The sequence below is a fragment of the Rhinolophus sinicus genome, chromosome 1, assembly GCF_057876585.1.
Source record: "Rhinolophus sinicus isolate RSI-liver-muscle chromosome 1, RSI-T2T, whole genome shotgun sequence".
Lineage (NCBI taxonomy): Eukaryota > Metazoa > Chordata > Mammalia > Chiroptera > Rhinolophidae > Rhinolophus > Rhinolophus sinicus.
This window is the reverse complement of record NC_142501.1, coordinates 107,905,771-107,926,425: the sequence shown is the minus strand read 5'-3', so window position 1 is coordinate 107,926,425 and position 20,655 is coordinate 107,905,771. Positions and strand designations below refer to the sequence as shown.

The window sequence follows — 20,655 nt, the reverse complement described above, 5'->3', positions numbered from 1 at the left end:
CTGTTCATCTTTCACCATGCAGACAAGAATAATGCAGTAGTGGATACCGAGAAAAGAAATGGAGGGCATCTAAAGGCCTTTTGCAGTGGAAATACATTTCTATTTTATTTAAGCTGCTGTATTTTGAAGTTTTGTTACTATAGCAGTTTCACTTTTATTTGACACATATCCGTATACAAAAATACAAAAATGTGAAGGGAATGATAAACACCAAACCGAGGAGAGTGGTGTTTGGGTGAAGTTGGATCTATAAGGGGAATGCAGGAAGCTTCAGCTGTATTTGTAAAATGTTTTCATTTTTAAATATAGTGGTGAGTTAACAGGTGCTTATTATGTTCCTTTCTCTCTATTTTTTGCATGTCTGAATTATTTTGTTATAATCTATATTGATATTGGATGAGAAAATAGGAGTCATACATGGGGTAAATGGTAAAAATGACTTGGGTGAAAAAAGTCTATGCCCAAATACATTCATGCGATAAATAATCATAGATGAAAGGGTATTCAATTGCATAAGCTTGTTCTGGAATACTTTTGGCCATGAGAATGAGAATGAGAATGATTCATATCTGTGAAATTTCTTTGCAGGGGATCAAGGGTAAGCATTTGATCCTCAGGGAATAATGTGTTCTAAATTTATAGTATTTTCTATCTCCGTCATGAGTGCTCAATAAAGCGCTTCAGGCAAGGAAACTCCTTCAAAATAAAGACCAGGAAGCCATACAGAGCACTTGAGTGTACATTGAGGAGGTTCAAGTGTTTTTCATTCACTTACTGAAACTTGACACTTTTACTGAACAAGTTTGCAGCAGGTCAAGGTTAAGTGAGGAAAAGAAATAATGTTTAACTCCCATTAAAAGGGAGGAAGGTTCTGATAAAGACTTCAGAATGTTGTTTGAGGAAGCAGGAATGTGAAGTTTGTACTCTGGATGGATGGTCTAGGCTCAGCAAATCCCCTCCACCCTCTCTCCTCCAGAGAGCTCAGGCGAAAGAGTAATGTATTTCTCATACATGGGAAAGAACGAAGAGCTGTGTACTTCCCAAGGGACGCCGCTGAGCGAAGCCTGAAGATTTCCAGTTGTGGTTGCACCCAGGAGATCAGCCTGTACCCTTCCTGTAACGGTACCTTGATGCCCAAGAATACAGATGCCACCTGGGACAACTCCCCTCTGGAAACATATTGACTTTATCCCTGGCACTCGCATTCACAATTTGGCTTTATTTTTAAGCAAAAACACCTCTTTAAAAACCACAAACCCCAAATTATTTGTAGTCTCGTTTTCAGCGTTTTGCTATTTCAGTGGCAGTCCTGATTCCCTCCTGCCTTTCCTAAATTGTCCTTTTCACTCACTTCTCCTCAACACACTTCCATTTCATCATCTACCCTCTCTATTCTCTTTTTTTTTTTTTTTACATTTTCCACTTTTTTGGTTGCCTCAACTTCTGAAAAAGCTTGTGATAAGGGATGGAAAGAGGTGATATAGAAGTGGAAATGAGACACAGAGGCATACTGGAAAGAAATGGGACAAAGGTACCCCACTCTCCCCAACCTGGAGTCCCACAACACGGTCCTAACTTCAGCAATTTTCACCTCTTTTTGCTGCCTCTTTGATACATTTTCAAGGAGATTCCCAACCCCCCAAATCAAGGCTGTATCTTCCAAAGTGTTGAAGCATAAAGCAATCCACTCCAACAGATAATCCACTGTATAAAATTTTCTAATTTGTATTAGAATGTCCCTGGAATCTGTATAAGTAATTCATTGTTCCCAGAGTCACTTTACCAACATTTTGGCTGATTATCTGGCAAGATGCCCTGGTCGTATAACGTTAAACGAGGTTTGTGGAATGTAATTTCCTTGTATAAACAACATATTCTATACTCTGATAAATAGCCCCAGAATTATTTATTGTTTTACACAGGTACTTAATTCCCAGTGCCTCCCACTAAGCCACCCCTTATGTCAATCCTAATTTTAATTTTAAAGTAAACACTGCAAACGATCCTATACTGGATGTAAGCGAGCAGGACCAGTTTAATGAATTAGTTACTAAAAGGAGGAGCATGAGGAATATGTGTTAGAATTTCTCGTAAATTCCTACCTACAAGTGATCATCTGATCCATCTAACTCATTTTACAGGAGAGAAAATTGGGGCCCAGGGGTGTGGTAAAATGCACCCAAAGTTGCACATGAGTTGGGGGGATGTCCAGTCTCCCCTCTGTTCTTCTGCGGATATAGCACTTTCTGCCTGGAAACTATTCGAAATGGCCAACACTCACCCCCACACTCTCTTTGTCCTTCCTAGTGTGGTGGTCATTTCTCTTGGAATAATTTCTGTGAAAAGCCCCAGACCCATAGGCTTGAAGAACACCCTACACTTACCTCTCTCTGTGACTCACCACCAAGTGGTGCTTTGGAGTTATTTAGGAGTTTGTCTCGCTCTGAACCATAACCCCTTTCCTTAGTTCTGTGACCCAGAGCTTCCGGAGTGCCTGGAGCTTAATAGATGCTGAATAAGCATTTGTCGAGGGGTCCACCCAGGTCTCCTATTCTCCCAGACCACCTCGCTTCATACCAGGATATGCAAAACGTAGAGGGCGCTTGGAAATAACGCTTTCTTTCTCCCGGGTAAGCTTTAGGCAAAGAGGTTCATTATTCATGTTAAAGTGCTAGCCTTGCCTTTGTGAAGATAAAAACTCCACTGGGATCTTAGTGATGCGTAGCTGAGCAAGCCAGCCCGCATCTCGGGACATCACGCAGAATTCAGAGGCAGTTCTGGGTTCTCTGTGTCCATATACCACATATCACCTGCCACCACTGACAGTCACTGTCACCTAAAGCTCTCTCAGGGGAACTTTTCTCCATTACTCTTTGTAGAAGAGCAGACCACGAACAATTTAAAAATGTTATTCCATTTTTTATTATGCTGGAGATCACTTGTAATCTTCTGGTATTTCACCTATGTCAGCCATTTACCCCCAAACTGATATAAATGTAAAAATATTTTTGATGAAATACAGTATTAAAAGATCAACTTTTCTCCGATCGTTTCTAATCTTTAAATGTTACTTTATGAATGAGGGAAATCATTGCTCGGTGAGCACAGGGAGCATCTCAGCGAACTTTTCCTGCACTATGCTGTCAGCTTGTGTTCACTCAAACCATTTGCATTCTAATTATTGCCAATGAGTCATCTGCATAGAACATTCTACCTGACCATACCGATTAGCTCCATGAGTTTAATTGCTAAGCATATCTGTTTTCTGACCAGGCTAGCTAGAAGAGTAATTGCTATTTCCTTTTCTTTCTTCAGACTTGTAGTAGGCGGGCTGCCTTTATTCCAAAACAGTCAAAAGCCAACCACAAAGATGCATCAGTCAATGGCTTATTCTCTTCGGTTCAATTTAATTCACTTTGAATGACTGTCCACTACATATGAGGCTCTGTGATGGCTACGTGGAAATACGAAGGTGGGTGTAAGGGGGATGTTATTGTTGACAAGGCACTGATGTATTTTGCTTCTTAATGGTTCCCCTCTGCTGTTCCTTATGGCTTACCACTGTGAAGTTGATGCAGGGAAGGAAATGGCGGCTATCACCCTCAAAAGTGCCCATTGTATGTAGCACAGGAAGGCTGGAATAGGGGCTGAGCCAGCCTCTCGGTCTGTATCTCCCTCAGCCCGGAAGGGAGGTAAGGGTTTGACAGGTACCACTGGTATGGCATACTGTACCCCGGAGCCCGTTTCCCAAAGATCTTTACCCACCTGTGCTTCAAGTTCAAATACAACTAAAGTAACATTCAGAGCAACGTTTTCAAAGTTACTTCACCAGGTGACATCTGAAATCACCAATAACCGGAACAGTGACAATGCCACTTAACTGCTCATGGAGCTAAGTCTCTAAGGCTACCTCAACACCTCTTCAAGCTCTAAAAGCCCTCGAGAGGCAGGCACGTTAGTATAAGCCATGCCGATCTTGTCTGGACAGGAGGGTGGGAACTCAGAGCCTGCCCGAGGCTCTGTCTTCAGTGCCTCTGATCATCTCAGGATATTAAATGTCAGTGACACTTTGGGCCATAAGCTCTTTGACAAAGGGTCCATGGCTCCTGTTGAACTGCAGGCAGGTGGCCACGTTATTGAAGATTGCAAACTGGCAACAGAGATACACTCCAGGTTACAGCGTGTAAAACGTTCTCAGTCGTTCTCTTGACAAACGTCACGTTGGATGAGTGATTTACCAGGATGTGATATTGTAGAAAAGAGAACATTCTCCCAACAGGATGAGTTGTGTCCTGCCCGTGGGAAGCCTCACTCCTGCTCAGTGGCATTAGGTGGTTATGGAAAAGCAGGGTGTTGATACAAGCAAAGACTGACTGACACATGAATAAGAATGAAGCAATAAAACGCAATACGCAGTCATTGGAAGGCTGCTGTTCATAAGCCCTTATTATTCCACACTGTATGTTGCCTCATACCGGCTACACAGTGGGTCTCATCCAATCAGGAAGGTGGTATCAGATGCTTTGTTTATTCATTTCTTTATTTAATAGATATTTATTGAAAGCTTCTTGTGCCAAGCATTGTTCGAGACTTCAGAGATAACACAATGGAAAAAAGATCACCAATCTCCTGGAGACTGCTAAGTACATTTGAATTCTTCCTGATCTTTGAATACTTTTATTTTAGTATGTCAAATGGGCGTGGGATGGCCTAATCAAATACCACCCTGGCAAAGTGTATCCGTTTGTATCCGCAGACTGATGGAGTTCATTCCCTTCCTAACATATACCTGGGCTGCCCTGGGAGCCTACACATCTGGCTTTCAGTACATGAGAGAAGCAAATTACAAAGCTATTTATGCAATGTGATCCCATTTTGTTAAAATACATGTATACATGTAAAGAAAAAAGTACCGAAAAACTTACACCCAAATTTTAAAAGCGACCATGGGATAATGGAGGCATTTTGTTTTCCTCTTTAAGCTTTTCTGTGTTTTCCAAATTTTATGTACTAAGTGCGTTTTGCTTTTGTAGCCAGAAAACACTCTTTACACACTATGTGTATTTGCTAATTACTTAAAAACATACCAATTAACATTTGCAAATAACTTCAGGATTGTTCATTATTCCTTGTCATTTCCCTTAAGTATTAGGTAAGTAAGACTATCCTAATTTTCTGGTTCAGACGCTAGAACCATAGACAGAATTAGAACTTACAATCTTAAAAATATTAGACGCAACATTTTATGCATTCAACTGTATTCTGATGAGGGAAGAAATCAATGTTAGTTGCCATGTATCAGGTTGGTGTCACCTGAAGTAGGGATGTGAGGCAAGGATTGGGGTGTAAGTAATTTATTTAGGAAACAATCGCAGAAGCACGGAGAGAGAGTCGGGATGTAGCATGGAAAGGAAGGGTAGCCAATCAAATCTGCAACAGTGAGAAAGTTGTCACTGTGGACACCTGGAGCTCAGTCCTGCGCGAGACCTCTGAGAGAGCATGTAGAGCATAGCCTACAATTGTCTCCCCAAGAGGCAAAAAGCTGCGCTATCTCTCCACCAACTTCCACCCCTTACTGGTTGAGGGTTCCTCCTGAAGGCATTACCCCCCTAGCCCATATACAGGACAAGCAATCCCCATGGCCAAAGAAACCCTAAAATAGAGAGAAACCCCAGTCCCGGCATGAGGACATCCCAGATTGAAGCGGCCGGGGACTCTGGGTGACTTGGGGACGTGGATGGGGAACTGATGGTCTGACAAACTTCTGTGACAAACAGCTCTAAAATCACAGTGACTTCTCACAATACAGTTTTTCTTTTTGCTCATGTACACGCCTTTGCAGGGCAGCACCTTTTCCTCAAGTCCTATCTCCATCCATTGTGCAGTGCCCCAAACTCAAAGCCTCTGCTTCGAGCCATGCAGACGGGGAAGAGAGAGGCTGTGGACCATGGCACTGGAGGTTGGTTGGCCCAGGTTGGTGGCGGAGGATGTCAGATCTGCACATGTTCCATGTCCCAAAATTTAGTCATGTGGTCCACACGTCGCTGCATGCACAGGAGATTTGGACATACCAACTTCCTATGCGCCCAAGAGAGGGAAGGCTAAGGGAATCGGTGAGCATTTTCTCATCTTTTCTGAATTTGTGAGACTTCTCTACATACCTGGTACTTATTGGGTGCTCTACTTTTTTTTTTTTTTTTAAATGAGTTTGAGTTCTTTGCATAAGATATTTGAGATGCAAATGATTTCATGGACTAGCTAAGCCTGAGGAGCACAGAGGAGAAACCATGCCCCAGTGTGGCAAGTGCTTTCGAATGCCGTCAGAACATTTAAGAGCTAATCTGGACCTGCTCTTGAGGAGGTATGTGATTTTGGACACATTAGACTCCTGACCTGAAAAACAATACAGTCTCTTATACTTGCAAGTAGCTGGTTATTTATTTTTAAAAGATTTTTTAACATGTATGTATTATATTTGTATCTAAATACAGAGGGTGCCAAAAAATGTGTACATATTTTAAGAAAGGAAGAAAACTGTATTAAAATTGTAATAATATATACCGATAACAAAAGATGAATACAAATCATGTATATTCATTTTTTGGCACCCCTGGTATATATATATATACACACACACTATATACACATGTATATGAAATATATACATAAAAGACTATACATGTCTATGATGGTAAATTTTACGTGTTAACTTGACTGGGCCATGAGGTGCCCAGATTAAACATGGTTTCTGGGTGAGTCTGTGAGGGTGTTTCCGGATGAGATGAATGTTTGAATTGGTGGACTCAGTAAAGAAGATTGCCCTCCCCAATGTGGGTAGGTCTCATCCAATCCATTATCCAACCAAAAAGGTGGCAGAAGGCAATTTGCCCCCTTTGCCTCCTGCCTGCCTGCCTGCTGAGCTGACACATGGGCTCTGGCCCTTGGGCCCGTGTACTGGTCTTACACCCTCCGCGCTTCAATAGATAGTTACTGGTTCTCAAGCCTTTGACCTCAGACGGGAACTCCATCATCGACTTCCCAGGGCCCATAACCACACAAGCCAATTCCTCATAATCAATCTCTTCATATATATGTAGATTTATCTATCTATCTCCTATTGGTTCTGTTTTTCTGGAGAGCCCTGACTGCTACCACATACCGTGTTTCCCCGAAAATAAGATCTAGCCGGGCAATCAGCTCTAATACGTCTTTTGGAACAAAAATTAATTTAAGACCTAGTCTTATTTTACTATAAGACCCGGTCTTATATAATATAATATGTTATATTATATATATTATATTATATAAGACCGGGTCTTATATAATATAATATGTTATATTATATATATTATATTATATAAGACCGGGTCTTATATTAATTTTTGCTCCAAAAGACGCATTAGAGCTGATTGTCCATCTAGGTCTTATTTTCGGGGAAACAGCATAACAAGGTCAATGTCAAGTGTCATCAGAACTGGGATGAGAATGTCCATTCTTGAATGTTCTATACTTGTTCAACTCCCCTTTCTGTCCATCACATCTTTTTATCATCTTGCTCTCCCCTCAGACAAAAAGTGTGTTCATTCTGTGGCTCACTGGCCAGCCAGGCAGTTGTGTTGTCAGAGGTGAGCGAATGGTCAGAGGTGGTGGTAGCAGGTGGGTTAAACCCCACTCTAGGTGGACTGTGGGAGAAGAAACACAGGTCCTCTTGTGAAAGCGAGGAAAGCACAGACGTGGAGTCAATTTGGTCTCACCCACAGGGCCATACACGTTTCACAGTTCTAATGTTTTGAGGGTGAGAGAGGCTTTGGCTATTTATTATACACCAGAGACTAGTAATCCACACACCGATTAAAAGGCTACATTTTCTAGCTAACAAAACAGTGCATGGTGCCAAATGGCAGGGAAGTCTTATTTTTCCAGCAAGGTTTGCACAGTCCAAGGAGCCAGGCGAAGGACCGTAACTTCAGGAAAGTCGGCTAAAAGGATTTGACATCATATCTAGAGTCCAGTTGATTTCAGAGAAAAATACTGGATGGCGACTTTCCTATCATATCAGGTATGTGAAACAATGACCATATTAAACAGTTTCAATAAAATTTTCGCTCTTTATTCCTTTCTTTATTCATTCTTCAGAGATTTATGGGGTGGCAGTCATAGACCACAATCTGTGATAGGTGCCAGGTCCCCGCTTTTGGCTGCTTCTGTCTGGTCAGAGGAAGCCCACTGGGCCTCGTGCCGTAAGAAGAGCTTCCATGCATTGACCTGGAGTATTTCCTGAGCAGCAGTTGATGGAGCCATGTGACTCCTGTCCCCAGATATACTGTGTTCTGAATTAAAACAATAACAATGGAAACTAAATTTGTCTCTTCACAAGTGACTGAAATGCCTCTAGCCATGATTTCCTATAACTCAAAGGGTACGGGATCTAATGAGGAATAAATAGCTAACATATATTTAGTAGGTGCTAAGTGACGTCCTAAGCATTTTACATACACTGACCCATTTAACCCCCCCAACGACACTATGAGGTAGACGCTATTTCACGGAAATGGAAGCAGGTAAGAATAGATGGGTTTCCATTGATTGGAAGAACCCTTGAATCTTCTTGTCGGGGTGGCACCATTGCCATTCCATGCCATTCTGTTAGAAACAGCACTACATAAAAAAGAACGACCTTTCTACCCTAAAGGATGGAAGAGTTTGGAGTCTTCCACAGAGAGAGGACTCTACAGAGATCACACTGTTCGATGTACAGAATTACTTCATTTATTCCTCCATTCAACAACTACAATAATTGCCTGCCCTCGACTGGCATCTGAGATCCAAAGATGGATGTGCCCCAAGGAGCACTTAAGCCAGTAGAGAAGAAAAATGTGTCAATAAATACTTACTATGAGATGTGATAAAAGCTGCAAATAAAATATGTGGATCGGAGAAAGGGGGCAGATTGGAGGGTTATTAATAATAACAACTAGCACTGACTGATCACTTATTCTGGCCTAGGAGCTGGTCTAAGAGCCGAACGTGTAGTAATTCTTTTAACCCTTACAATGTCTCTATGCTGCAGATACCATTATTTTCCCACGTTAAGAGATAAGAAAAGTAAGGCACTACAGAGGTTAAATAACGTGTCCAAGACTTTTGGGAGAGCTCATCCACCATGGATCCCGAGCATTCCTGGATGAACTTGCTGGTGTGCCAAGAACTCAAGGCCTTGACTGCTCTTTACCTGGGCTGTTTCCCAGGGCGATGTTTGCAGTGAGTAGCCTTGACGGATGAGGTCACATCTACCCCTGGACAAAGAGAAGCCTTTTTATTCTACTTGTTATAAACGTGGTGATTTACCCCAAACTCAGTGTTCCTCTCCTGTAATGCAACCCATTGCATGTGCAGGCATCCGTAATGGGCCCTTTGCATTACCTCAGGGGACTTGGGGACATAGGGAACCAACACAAACTAACGTGAAGCTCAATCTATTGCTTTTGTCATAACAAAGTCCCTTGTGTCTGGCCAGGAGGCTCATGTCTTCTACCAGCCTGTATGAAGCTCTAATGGGAAAGCCTGACAGCCTGTGAGTGGGATAAAATCTCAAATCCCACACAGTTCACGACAAGGCCACACAGCCAGTAAGTAGTGAAACGTGACTCTGAATCTGGATAGTTTGGCTTGAAGTCCACAGTCTTAAACACTACTAATACTGCATCGAAGATAGGTAACCTATTTTTCCTAGTCAAGGCAAAGGATACGATGTTTGGATTGAATTTTGAAGGATAAATGGGAATGTAACAGACGATAAGGTAAAAAGAGCATTCCAGGCAGAGGGGGCAACATGCATAAAGGTTGGAAGCACATGGTATGTTTCCGACACCGCAAGAATGGTGCTGTCAGACTGCAGTGCCCCGTGGAATTTTGCTAGGGAATGGGGCAAGGGATGAGGTTGGAAAGATAAGCAGAGGCCACTACGTGAATGGTCATGTGTGCCCCATTTGTCTTTTCTTACGGACTGAATGTTTGTGTTTCTCACCCATCCACCCCCCTCAAATTCCTATGTTGAAACCCTAACCCCCAATTTGGTGGTGTTAGGAGGTGGGGCCTTTGGGAGGTGATTGGGGCATGAGGGTGGAGCCCTCATGAATAGGATTCGTGCCCTGATAAAAGAGACCCTGAGAGCTCCTCACCCGTTCCTCCACTGAGGACACAGCAAGAAAACAGCCATTTATGAACCAGGAAGCAGGGCTCTCACCAGACACCCAATCTGCTGGTGCCTTGATCATACATATCAGCTTCCAGAACTGTGAGAAATCAACGTCTGTTGCTATAAGCCACCTGGCCTAGGGTTTTCAGTTATGGCAACCCAAATGGACCAAGACACCTGTGAAAATCATTTTAGGGATTTTAGGCAGAAAAATGACATGACATGGTTTGTATGTTTGAAAGATCGCTCTGGAATAGCGTGCGTGATGGATTGGTGGAGTCACAGGGCTCAACTAGGAAGCAATTGGAATAATCTAAGCAAGATGTGATGAGGGCCTGAACTTTGTAGCATGTGCAGTTTCAGTGCCAATATTTTAATGTAATGCCTAATGATAGCAGTAATGAACTTGGAATGACTCCAGCCAGAATAGTTGTAGTTTTAGTTCCTGAGACTTGGTTTTTTTTTACTTTATAAAAGAAGTAGAGATGGTCAACCAAATAAAGTGATCTGTGTCTGCCAATTTCAGATAGAAGAGCCTATTGAGAAGCTGTGTCTCCGCGCCCTGACATGGAGGAAAGCACACAGGATGCTAAGACACAGGCTCTGCCTCCTTTCTGCATCGTGGCAAAGTGGACTGGAGGAAAGCTAACAGGGGATTCCTATCCAAAGCACGGTCTCAGATCTTTCTGAGCAGAGCCCGCTTATGCAAAATAACGTACACTCTGAGCCCACAGAATTCACTTTTCCCTTTTCCTCTTTTTATAGGAAAAAATTGTGGTAACACAATGGTCACTGGAGAAGCAGGTTGGGGCTATTGGTGATGGTGGTAAGGATTGTGGAATTATCTGCTCTGGCAATGGGATGTGAACCATTTATATTCATGGTTCCCAATGTTCATATGTCTTTAAATTTAGTCGTGGAGAAAATGGCAGCCTAAAACATTGTTGATGAAGAGAAGATATGCATCGCTACAGGTTGTCAGCTTAGCAAAACAATCCACCACAAATGGAATGAATAATAATGAAACTAAAGAAACTGTAATTTGTGGTTAAAAGCAACACCACCAGCAACTGAAAAATATATCTTGGGCAGAGTCCCCAAAGTCACCTAACAGCCATTTGTCCTTCATCCTTCCTAACAGAGCCCAGGATTTGTTAAGGAATATATTCTTCTCTATGCAGCCAAGTGTGTTAGGAGAGTCTGGCCCATTCTTAGCTTCAGCTTTTTATAAAGGTAGATTCTGATTTGTCTACATTCAATTCAGTTCTCCTTGCTGGTGGTTGGGTTAGGCACTGGCCAGTGACAAAAGCTCTTCTGAACACTGCTGTGTCAGAATGCAATGCCTGGAATTGGAACCCTGAGAGATGCTAGCCTGGGGACAAACCTTATGCAGAAAGGGGAGGAGCTAATAATAACCATCCTTACTGTTTAAGCCACTTGAGTCAGGTTTCTGTAATTTGTCGCCAAAACCTTCCTGATACAATGACACATCTAGAGTGATAATGCACTCACAACAAAATCCCCTTAGGGAGGCTTTGCAACATGACAAGCATTAAGAGAGAGGTCAAGCTTTTTAGAGGAATTCTGGACAAGAGTCTTTGATAAACTCTAGAAACTGCTGAGGGTAGTTGGTGAATACCAAGTTTTATTAATTCTGCTAACTCCTTTGTTAAGTTACTACCAAGGAACCCTTTCAAGTGTATGTAAGATGAAGGTTGAGAACCATCAGAAGGGTGCCCAATTTGGACCACCTCTTAGCAGAGGGTGGAGTCCAAACAACATTACAAAACAAAAAAACAAATAAAAAACCCAAAAAACAAAAAACATTGCCCTTCAAATAGCTGGTGACATCCCACTACTGTGTAAGGATGGTGGGTAATGTTTCCTGCAATACGTGTACTCCCAGTAATAGCTAAACTCCTATTTGTTGAATATAAGCTGTACATAAAACACGCTGCTAAATGACACTGCCAGGGGACAGTTTATTATAATTATGGTAATTTAGAAAAGGCGCTCATAAACTCATTTTGGCTTGGACTGCACAAACCAGTGAAAAGTTCTTTACTGGCTCTCCTGAGAGCTATCTGTAGACTTTCCCCCAGACACTTGTCTGCATTCTTCATTAAAAATTTGGACTGTCTCATCAAAGCCAACAATCTGTTCTCTTTGATTTTTTTGTAAATCAATGGGTAGTTTTTATTCTCTCTTTGCATTCTCTCTGAAAAGAGTTTGTAAAAATTTACATAATTTTAATTGAAAGCTATTTAGCCCTCATGTGTATAATAATAAGGTAGCGGTTACCTAGAGGGAGTCTGGTGCCCTGGAAAGCAGTCCTGTGCTCTTTTCCTCTGACATGCTGGCTTCTTCTCTGTGCTTTAATGTACAATGTTTGTGAAATGTACCAAAAACTTAGATGACAAGCCATCTCATCTTGAGGGATTACTCTATCAATTTGCCTCTTTCAAGTTGCAAGGAAGAGACTTTCTCTTACTTCAGATGATGACTTGTCATTTAAAAAGAAAGAAAAAAACCCACAAGAATCAGGAAAATGCATCAGTGACTTTACAGACACTACTCAAGAGAAAAAAGAACAATAGTTTCTTATCAGTTAGGACACAGCACCATCATTAGCAACGACAAGAACTCTGGGGACCGACATCTTTTTGTGCCCTCAGAATTGGACATCTGTCACTCCTGCCTCATGGTTGCCACACTTGTGACTTTGTTTCTTTTAAATCTGGTTTGTCCATCTGCTGCCTCTGAAAGATAGCTTCCCAAATATATACAGAATTCTAGATTGACAGTGCATTTTTTTTCCAGCACGTTGTTACCATTTCATTATCCTCTCGCTTGCGTTGTTTCTGATGAGAAGTCAGTCATTCTTACTGCTGACACTTCATTTTCCAAAACTCTTTTTTCAATCTCGGACTCAGCTTCATAATTTCTATCAACCTGTGTTCAAGTTCACTAATGTTTTCTTTTGAAGATTCAAACTGCTGTTAATGTCGTCTCTCTCTCTCTCTCTATATATATATATATATATATTTTAAATTTCAGGCATTGCATTTTATAAGTCCTAGAATTTCCATTTTGTCCTTTTTTAGAGTTCTCTTTTCTCTCCTGAAATACCACATCTCTTACCCATTACATTCACCTTTTGTAAATTCTTAAAAATATTTCTAATAATTGTTTTTAAATTCTTGATGCTGGTTCCAATAAGTGGGGTTAGCTGCAGGTCTGCATCTAGTGACTATGTTTTCTCTTGATTATTGGTCAGTGACTCTTGCATGTTTGCATGACTCATAATTTTTTATTGTACCTAAGGTATGTGTATACAAAGACAGTGACGACTGAAGTATAATAAGGTTATGATTTTGTTTCCCAGAGAATGCAGGCTCTTTCCTTCTGTCTGACAGGGTGAAGGGCTGATTATTCAGATTCCGTTCAAATCAAATTGACATAAGTCTGGGCTGAAGATTTAATTAGATTGAGATGACGTGTGCTTACCCTCGAACTCCCCCACTAATGCCGTCCTTTTGAAATGATCAATATTTGAACTGATGGGCTTTCATTTTAAATATGTTTCATTTACTTTGGACTTAACACAGCAGAGCCCAATTCAAGCCCTGTGGGAATGCAGGGGTCTTCGGGATTTTGCTCTGCATTTTAGCCTTTTCTCTACTAATTATTTTTTGTCAAAGTTTGAGGGTAGGGATGGGAATGTGAGAGTTGTTGGGCCAATTTATTTTTGCAGTGCGGATACTTCCACATGCCTGTTCACCTCTCTAGCCTCCACTGCCACCTGAAGCTCAGCACATTGCTTCTCCTCCCTGCAGTCTCTCTAGGAGAGCCCAGCCACAGCGAGGCCAGAAGCTCTTCCCGGGAGTAGAGGCTGTCCTGATGCTCCCTTGGTCAGTGAAGGGCTCGTTTCTCTGAAATTCAGTTCATTTATCCCTCCTTTGTCCCTATCATTGTTAGTCCCTTGGGAAAGTGTGATTTTTTTTGTATGTCTGGGTTTTTCTTGGTGTTACCATGTGAACAAGTTCTTCTGTGTCCTTCTACATTCTAACCTAAAGTGGAAGTCAGAATCAAACATTTGAATTTTTAAAAATAAAACTTTAAAATCAATAGAAGAAAACATGGGATAATTTATTTTATGATTTGAATGGGAGAAAGTCCTTTCACAGCAAGACCCAAACCTCAGAATCCCAGAAGTCATAAGGAAAATGATTTAATCTCTTTCTCTCTTTCACTCTCTCTCTTATATATATAAGCTATATATACATGAATAGAGATATATAGATCTATATACCTCTTTGACTCTATTATAGTAAAATATACTTAAAGAGAGATGACAAACTGAGAAATGTTTGCAACACATTAAGACGAAGATCATTACGAGATTTTTTTATAAATAAATGCTAAAAAATAAAAATGGAAAAGGCAGGTAGTTAACATAAAAATCATCATAAGTAGAGTATCAACATGAGCAGACGCTCACACTCACTTAGAACGTCAGTTAGAACATGTAAACATCACTTAGAACTAAGAACTACAAACTGGACTGATACATTCCTTGCCCACGACCTTGACAAAGCTAGGTACTAGCAAGGGTCTGGGAAACTAGCCCTCATACGCACTGTGGATGGGGTGTAAACCAACACAGCATCTTTACATGTGTTTGTCTCATGTTATCGTAGAGTGTTATTTGGTGATATCTAACAAAATTAGAAAATTAATATACCCTTTGACCCAGCAAGTTCAATTATAGGAATTTACTCTATAAATATGCAGAAAATGCATGCAAGGATGTATGCAGAGTGTTACCATTGCTTCATTATTTGTAAGAGTAAAAACTGAAAATAGCTTTACTATCCATAATAGGGCCTGGTTAGAAATTTATAGTATGTCATCTCAATGGGATACGCCATGTTTGAAGGAAAGTAATAGAGCTGTGTGAGCTGATATAGGAGTTTGCCAAGGTACATTGCCAAGCATAAAAACCAGGATAGAGAATAATCTGATTTAAATGTCCTCGTTTGTATAAAAAATAGAGCTCTATGGGTGTGTGTCTACAGGACAATGTCCAGAGGTATACAAGGAACTGGTGAGGAGTGGAGCTAGGCGTCTGGGATGGAAGGGGATTTGGTTTTCGTTTTAAACTGTATTACTATGTGACATTTTATAAATCAAGAGCCATGTTATTTTTAGAAAATAACAGAAGTTAATTATTACTATGCTGTGAAATAGAGCATTTAGTAATGTTTATTACTAATGGACTTAATGTTGGTGGTCTGTCAAAGACCATGCCATGTTCTCTTTTGAACACTCAGAGCCCCTTACAGAGTTTTTTGCATAGGAGAGGCAACATGTGAATGAACAAGAAAATGAAACTAAATTTATGGGCAGTATGTGTGAGAGAGGCAAGTGTGCAGAATCCACTGAAAACCTCAAAATGCTGATGCATTTAGCAAACCTCCTTCAGTTGTCCAGGTATTGACGTACTTTGCTGATCTAAAGTGAGAACTGTTAGTCATAAAGGCCTTGGAACAAACATAATGACCTTTTTGCTTTTGGGAGGGGCTGAACTGTTATTCCAGAAGGAAAAAGGATCTCGTGTCTTGTATGAACCGTAACAGCATTTTGCGGAGCAAGGAACACTGATCTGCGACTCAGAGTCTGGGTTGTGTGGTCTTTGCTTTGCTACAAACCAGCGTTTAACCTTTTGTGAGTTCTTTTCCTATCTGGGCTTCCTTTGTGGAATGTTGGCTGATGGCTAAGCTTGCTTACCCCTCTAAAATTATACAATTAAAAATAAAACAGACAACCCAAAACAAAAACTGTAAGCTGCACGTTCCACATTTATGCTTCCTAAAATTTCTCTTTTTGTATAACAAGCCTCATGCTAATTCACTTCCCCAGAGAGGGCGGCCCAACCTGGTTTGTAGACTTTGCTCCTACAAATCTCAGGCTGAATTTTGATTGTCCGTGGAAATCTTGGCTCTCTAAACTTTAGTTACTTTGATTCCTGGGATATATAGGCTCAAAGACATGCATTAAACACATGTTTCTGGATTCCTGTGTTATCTATGGATAGATAGACATATATACTTATTTTGAGCTAAATTTTATCTCATTCATCTAGGTGAAGGAATAGTTACCGGATGAGTTCACTCAGGCCATGATTTAGAACCTGAACTACAGCAAGAGGACAGGATAAAGCCCAAGTTCTTTTCCTTAAACCTTCAAGCAAGGTTCTTCAGTGACTCTGGGGAAGAGCCATTCCGTATCTGGGTTTCTGATGTTCCAGCAAATAACTGCCAATTTGCTGCAAAACCACATCGATTGCCTGATGCACTGGTCTCTGCGCTGGGGACACTGTTAAGATGAACAGTGCTTCGTTCCAGGGATTCGTTTAGCTATAAGACGAGAAAATGAAAGACTATTTATCAGTAGGTGAACCAGGACTGTGCTGGAACAGAGCCAAGGGGAGTTCAATTAGGCAGAGACAAATCGGGGGAAAGGGAGGGATGACATTCTGCATTTAAGCACAGGCAGAATCGCCTTAGAAACGGCTGATGCAAAGCGACGGTGACTGGTGCAGGGCTGAGCCTGTGCCCCCATCCCCATCCCCATCCTAGAGAGAAGCCACTGAAGACAAAACCTGTGTAAACCAAGGCATTTTCTCCACCAGAGAGAATGAACTTGTAGTAACATTGCAGGGTTAAATGTATTTTGGGTAGTAATGCTGCAGCTGGCTTCTTAGGGAGAGGTTCTGTTTCCTTGAATTCTTTATTTATTTGCAATGGATACAGTTGACAAAAGCCGCTCCTTTCATGACAAGTGTTTTTATTAAGTCTTCTTTCCTCTTTACTAGGTCAATGGTTTCCAAAAATGGGGTGTTGGAGATAATCTCATGGTGTGTGGAAAGAAAATTCAGAACTTCTAATTAAGTGTATTTTTCTTTCACCCTTTAAATGCTTCGCTCCCTTTTATACTGTATCTACTATATTAGTAAATACTAACCTATTATTAAATTATTAGTACTAATATATTAGTGCATGGTCATATTCTATAAATTTATAGTTTTGCATTTTAATAAAGAGTTTAGGTTCAATTATTTTTTACTTACTTTTTTACAAGTAGAAGTATGATGCAATAAGAAATTTTGGAGACCACTGCTTTACAATCCAGAGTCTAAATCATGGCTTCTGCCACTTGCTCCTGCCTACTTAAAAAGGGACATGGAATTGCAAGGAAACGCTGGCTCTTGTTATAACGTGAGTTCCTCCATAACCCACTCCAATGTTATGAAATGTTTTATTGAGAAACAGAACAAGGAGACACAATAAAAGTAAGAATTCAAGGGGCATAAAAAGAGAGATCCAGTGTAAGTTATGAGTATAACATTTAAAGAGTAAGGATAGGAATGAAACAATTTTACATTCTAGGTTACAGAGCTGTGTAATCACTTATAAAATACATATTTTTTAAATGATCCTTTTTTGGGACAGAGTGGTCCTCAAATTGTGGACTCCAGTTTCCTCCCTCTTCTTTTTACCACCCTGGGGGAGGACCAGCTGAAGGGTTGCAAGTTGCACTGAGTCTATAGATTGTTGAATTTGCAAATAGTTGGGGGATTTTGCCCAAGTTATATTTTTCAGTTGCTGGTATAGTGGCAAATAATTTCATTCATCTTACTTAGAAATCATTTGACTTGTTTTTTGAACAGGCTATTTTAATACTGAATTCTCCCTTAGGCTACGTAGGGAAAATAAATGATGGACGGTGAAGCCGCAGAACGCACACAGCGTGTAGACGGCCCCACAGCAGAGCCACTGTCTGTCTACGCGGCGTGATTTACGCTTTACTGTGAGAGCACACAGTGCGGCCCCAAATATTTCCTCTGTGGTGCGCAGAGGCGCTGAACTCCTGCCCAGCCTGGTCCGCACTGTTTTGACGTGTTGAATTTCCCAAGACAAGTTCTGACTCTCAGGCTGGGCTCCCCATCCCTGGCTCCCCTCAGCTGTCACCTTCCCGCTCCCCACAACCTCCCCTTCATCACCTCCTAAGTCCAGGTGCAGCCCCCAGGGCTGCAAACTGTAAAGCTTCACTGGGAAGAACACCCCAGAGGGAAGCAAAACACGTGTGTGCAAAACCAAATATCAGGTCCGACAATTAAGCTCATGAACTTGTTGCAATGATGTTGCTAACATTTTTTTGATATCAGAGGGATTATTTATTATGAATTTGTACCAACTGGGCAAAAGTTTACTATTTGGAAGTGCTGAAAAGGCTGCATAAAAAAGTTAGATGACTTGAACTTTTCGCCAACAATTCATGGGTCTTGCATCACGACAATGCACCAGCTCATACAGCACTGTCTGTGAGGGAGTTTTAGCCAGTAAACAAATAACTGCATTGGAACACACTCCCTACTCACCTGATCTGGCCCCCAATGACTTCTTTCTTTACCTGAAGATGAAGGTAATATTGATGGCAATCAGGACATCAAGGGTAATACGACAGCAGCTCTAATGGCCATTCCAGAAAAAGAGTTCCAAAATTGCTTTGAAGGGTGGACTAGGTGCTGGCATCAGTGCATAGCTTCCCAAGGGGGGAAGGTGACCATAGTGATATTCAGCAATGAGGTGTGTAGCACTTTTTCTAGGATGAGTTCGCGGACTTAATGGTCTGAACTTCGTATATGTTTCTTTGAGAGACCTGAGTAAATGGAGCTCCTGTCAGTACCTGGGCATGGAGACTGGTGAGCAACACTGGATGGTAATACAAAACTCACCTGAAGTCAGGCATGGATTCAAGCAGCTCCAGTGTGGGGCGGTCCCCACATATGTGGCACCAACTGCACTTGGTACCAATGATGCTGGCTCTCCTTTTGACAGTTAGGCAGCCAGCAGGGCCAGGTCATGTGTCTGTGTGTCATGCTGCTGCCTCTTACAGTCCCTCTGTAATTCTTCTGGATCAGGCTCCGCGCAGAATTACTGCTTGGTTGTGGTGGACACTTTGACTATCCCCAGATGTGGTTATATTTCATTTCTAGTTTATGGCATAGTAATAATTTACACGTTACAGGGGTTCCTGGAGAGAGTGGCATTTTCAGAATACCAGGGAGCCATACTTGGTTTACAGGAGATGTTTGCCTGACTTGAGGATCCTTTGGGTTCTACCACACGGAAGTGCTCAGATGCGTGAGACAGTGAGGTTTTCTTGTTTTGTTTCCATTGTTGCTTTAAAGTGGGAATCCATTTATTATTATTTTTTTACTACTAAGTGTAACGAGCTCCTCCTTCTGGCCCCCAGATAATGCCAACCTTGAATGGACCATCCTACAGCAATCCTGTCTGTCTCTTTGTGTTTGTAAGTATCCCAGAAGCACAAGTGGTCTGGGGGGATGGCGTACGTGGTCTGAAGGTGGGAGCAGCACGGGAATGGCAGGAGAGCCAGTTTTCTTCCATGCCGTCACCCCAGTTTTTCTCTGATAGAGACCAATGGGGGAAGTGCAGCGTGCCTCGATGGCCTGAAAGCTTTGTACGTTACACTGGGAACCCTGAAGGACAGCTTCACAGCAGAGGGCCTGGACGAAGGGACCCTATGGTTGTCTGTTCCCAGTCTCTGTCCTAATCTCATCCACTAATTCTCCCTTGTCTGTTACAGTTTCCTCTACAATAGCTGCGGGTGCTTTTCCCCTTGCTTTTGAGGAGAGAGCGAAGGTCTACATACCTCAAAAGGTAAAGAAGACTAAGCATTGTGTGTGCCTGTAAGTATAGTCATCTCCACTTCCAGCTGTTGCTTAGATAGCGACACAGCTCGTGTGTCTAGGGGCGATTCTTGACTGTTCCTGTGGGTGTTTTGACTTAGGCGACTGCCATGTGCTGTCCTAGCTCGGGCAGCACACCGCTCTGACAGGCAGTGCAGCCCGTGGGAGAACACGGGCTGCTGCGTCCATCCAGCTGGGCTTGAAAGTCCAGGCTCTGTCACCTGTTAGTGGGCAAGTCATTGCACTTCACTGAGCTTTAATTTTCTGATCCCCCAAATGAGCATAGACGTCCCCACCTTGCTGGGCAACTGTAAGGATTGTGCTCTGGGTGCCAAACACATAAGTTCTCCAAAAATGAGCTATTCCAATGTTCAGATCCCAGTACTTACATACACCATGATGGTAAGAGCGTAGTGGAGCAGACTTATTTTCTTTTGGGGGAGTGCAAAGAAGAAGGAAGAGCTGACACATTTTTGGATTCATGATTTCAGGGTCCGCATAAGGCTACCGTGTGAATATCTGAATAACAGGTACCCACGTTAGCAGTGTCCTTGATACCTAAAAAGTGCCACATGTTTTATGAACGTCATTCTTCCTAAAGCTCCTGTGTTTACCCAATGGAGAGGCAAAGCTCTACATACTGACATATTAACAAAGTCCTGTATTCCCCAGCTACTCG

The 20,655-nt window shown here is 41.8% G+C and overlaps 1 long non-coding RNA gene across 23 annotated transcripts in view; it reads left to right on the top strand.

The window, feature by feature from the left end:
* The window catches only part of LOC148759182 (uncharacterized), a 39,332-nt gene that overhangs the window by 2,430 nt on the left and 16,247 nt on the right, over nucleotides 1-20,655 (top strand). For 10 of the 23 annotated variants that reach the window (XR_016022954.1, XR_016022933.1, XR_016022941.1 and 7 more), the window contains exons 2-8: nucleotides 3,316-3,472; nucleotides 4,551-4,643; nucleotides 5,843-6,113; nucleotides 6,208-6,361; nucleotides 7,924-9,629; nucleotides 10,725-19,576; nucleotides 19,874-19,947. This is a non-coding gene — a long non-coding RNA (uncharacterized LOC148759182). Of the gene's footprint in view, nucleotides 1-976; nucleotides 1,123-3,315; nucleotides 3,473-4,550; nucleotides 4,644-5,842; nucleotides 6,114-6,207; nucleotides 6,362-7,923; nucleotides 9,630-10,724; nucleotides 19,577-19,873; nucleotides 19,977-20,655 lie in introns of all 23 variants that reach the window. The other 13 variants (XR_016022950.1, XR_016022951.1, XR_016022934.1 and 10 more) reach the window with 13 other exon arrangements.